Consider the following 3,119-nt stretch of genomic DNA (forward strand, 5'->3'; position numbering starts at 1 on the left):
CTGTAACTGAGGATAACCTTAACCTCCTAAGTCTCCCTTTTCTCTCTCTCTGTCTCGAGGGCTTGGGTTGCAGATATGTGCTACCATGCCCAGCTTCTCTCTGTTTCAAAGTTGGATCAACAGGAACTCACAAACATGAACATGTCAAGGTGTAGGGGAAAGTGGATCAGATCTGGAGTATAATCTAATTATGTCCAACTCCAAGATTCATAGTCTTTCTACTAGATGAGTCTCTTGATTCCTAGACATATTCTTATATCAGAAAGAACAGCCGGGCGGTGGTGGTGCACGCCTTTAATCCCAGCACTTGGGAGGCAGAGGCAGGCGGATTTCTGAGTTCGAGGCCAGCCTGGTCTACAGAGTGAGTTCCAAGACAGCCAGGGCTACACAGAGAAACCCTGTCTCGAAAAAAACCAAAAACAAAAAAAACAAAAAAAACAACAAAAAAAGAAAGAACAAGAACAACAATTGTGGCATTAATTAATAATTAATTAATATGTGGTATGTGTGTTTTAAACATATAATTTAACCTACTGCGCTATCTTCCATGTGTTATCTTAGTAGTGAAACTGAGCATGTTGACTCCCCTGAAACAGTGCTATCTTTTTCAAAACCCTTCATAACATATTATATATAAACATGAAATATCAGTCATAGGCTATTAGACGGCACTTAGGGTAGCTTAAACATAAGCTCAAATCTGAATTGCTGATATGAGAAAGGTACATGTCACCATGTTGGATACATGACTGCTGCATGGTTAGATAGGTAGGTGGGTAGACAGAGAGACTCACAAGACATAGGGACTCAAAAGCCACATGGGACTTTTGTATTAGCTAATTAACTTAAATCTATTATAGAATATCTTTTGTAGCTCTTTCCTTTCGCTGCTGCGTCCGCAGCCATGAGTATGCTCAGGCTACAGAAGAGGCTTGCCTCTAGTGTCCTCCGCTGTGGTAAAAAGAAGGTCTGGTTGGACCCCAATGAGACCAATGAAATCGCCAATGCCAACTCCCGTCAGCAGATCAGGAAGCTGATCAAAGATCATCCGGAAGCCCGTGACTGTCCATTCCCGGGCTCGCTGCCGGAAGAACACTTTGGCCCGCCGAAAGGGCAGGCACATGGGCATAGGGAAGAGGAAGGGTACAGCCAACGCTCGGATGCCCGAGAAGGTCACTTGGATGAGAAGAATGAGGATTCTACGCCGGCTCCTCAGGAGATACCGGGAATCTAAGAAGATTGACCGCCATATGTATCACAGCCTGTACCTGAAGGTAAAAGGCAATGTATTCAAAAACAAGCGGATTCTCATGGAACATACCCACAAACTGAAGGCAGATAAGGCCCGCAAGAAGCTACTGGCTGACCAGGCTGAGGCTCGCAGGTCTAAGACCAAGGAAGCACGGAAGCGCAGGGAGGAGCGCCTGCAGGCCAAGAAGGAGGAGATCATCAAGACTCTGTCCAAGGAGGAAGAGACCAAGAAATAAGCTTCCCTCAGTCTGTACATAGTGGCCTGGCTGTGGCCTCCCGTGGATCAGTCAAAAAAAAAAAAAACCCTTTTAAAAAAAAAAAAAAAAGAATATCTTTTGTAACCAAACTTAGAGTTCTGTAATCTTTTTCACACGTTTCTTTCTTCCAGTTGGAACTACGAATATGACCACATACGAAATCTTTAGTATTCGATGCTCACATTGCATTTAGATGATTAATTGTTAAAGTTTAAACAAATTCAACATGGGCATTATGTTTAAATAAATGAATTGAGTATTTATTTATTTATTCGTTAGTGATTTTTATTAGCATGTATTAATTGTATAAAACAATGGGTTTCTCTGCGACCTTCTCATATACGCGTATAATGTATTTCAGTCGTTTGACTACATGTAACCCCCTCTTATTGCCTCCCAGGTATTCTTCTTCTTGAATCCTTTGAAGGACTGATGCTCCAGTTTTATCATAATTATTTACACTGAAATGAAACATTCTTACCTTGAATACAAAATCAGGTGACATAAACTATTGAAAACATACACTGTGTGTTTAAAGATAATCAGCGTTCTTAGCAGTAAGTGGAATTTGCTGCAATCTAAGGAGGAGGGGTGTAGTTCTTTTCCTTCTTTAAAAACTTGGCTAGTAGGCAAGTTATTTGGCATAGTAATGTTAAAAGTGCACTACCTGACACGCAAGCTTTATGTCAGGTCCTGAAGACTGCCTTTTGCGTCTTCAAAATACAACAACAAAAGATGCTTAAAGTGCAATTTTTATTCTAGTATTAAAATAAAGTTTCAGGATATTTTAAAGTTGTGAAATATCTTTAGTTAAGCATGTTGATTATTTTGTGACAGCTGGTATTTTCTAATCCTATTTCCCCTGTACATAAGCTTCTTCCAGTGTACATTTTCTGCTAAAATTGAGAGTCAAGAATCACACTCCTGCTTCCTGCTGATAGCTTGAACCCAAAATAGCTACAACCAATGAAGGCAAACATCTGTGAAGGCTTAGGCAGAACACACTTACTAGTAATACTTCCGAGTGTCATTGTATTTACTTTTAGAAATATTTTTACTTGCTTCCTTGAAGGTCTGACCAACAACCTCTAATACTTAAACCAGTCCTCTAGGAAAATAATATATACTGAAAAACAACTTCCTTCAGTTTAAGTGGGAACTAAGACTGGATGCAAAGGGTATGAGAATTCACCAATACAAACTATTTTTTATGGTTTGGACATGCAAATATCTCCCAAAAGCTTCATGTGATGTAGGCTTGCTCACCATCCTATCCTTGAGATCACTGATCTTCGATCCTAGCATTAGATCCTATTGTTAGCAATCATTGGATCATGTGATCTCTGACCTATTAGCACATAAGGCCACTGATGGGTTCATAATTTGATGGCATTACTGAGAGTCAAGGTTTTGGGTAGAGGCAGCAGGTCCCTGGAGGTATGTCTTTGAAAGGTGTGTCTCCTCTCTGGTCCCTTTCTGTCTGTCTTTCTGCTTCCTGGCTGACAAATGGTAAGTACTTTCCTCTAACATCATGACATCATCTGCCTTGCCATGGATCTGAAAGCAACCAAGCTAGCAGAGTATGAATTGAAATTCCTGAAGCCAGAAGAT

At 40.5% G+C, this 3,119-nt stretch overlaps 1 pseudogene; it reads left to right on the plus strand.

Moving 5' to 3' along the window:
* Window positions 1-880: 880 nt before the first annotated feature.
* LOC114635798 lies at window positions 881-1,540 on the plus strand (annotated as a pseudogene).
* The last annotated feature ends 1,579 nt before the right edge of the window (window positions 1,541-3,119 follow it).

The sequence above is a fragment of the Grammomys surdaster genome, unplaced genomic scaffold, assembly GCF_004785775.1.
Source record: "Grammomys surdaster isolate TR1022 unplaced genomic scaffold, NIH_TR_1.0 99, whole genome shotgun sequence".
NCBI lineage: Eukaryota > Metazoa > Chordata > Mammalia > Rodentia > Muridae > Grammomys > Grammomys surdaster.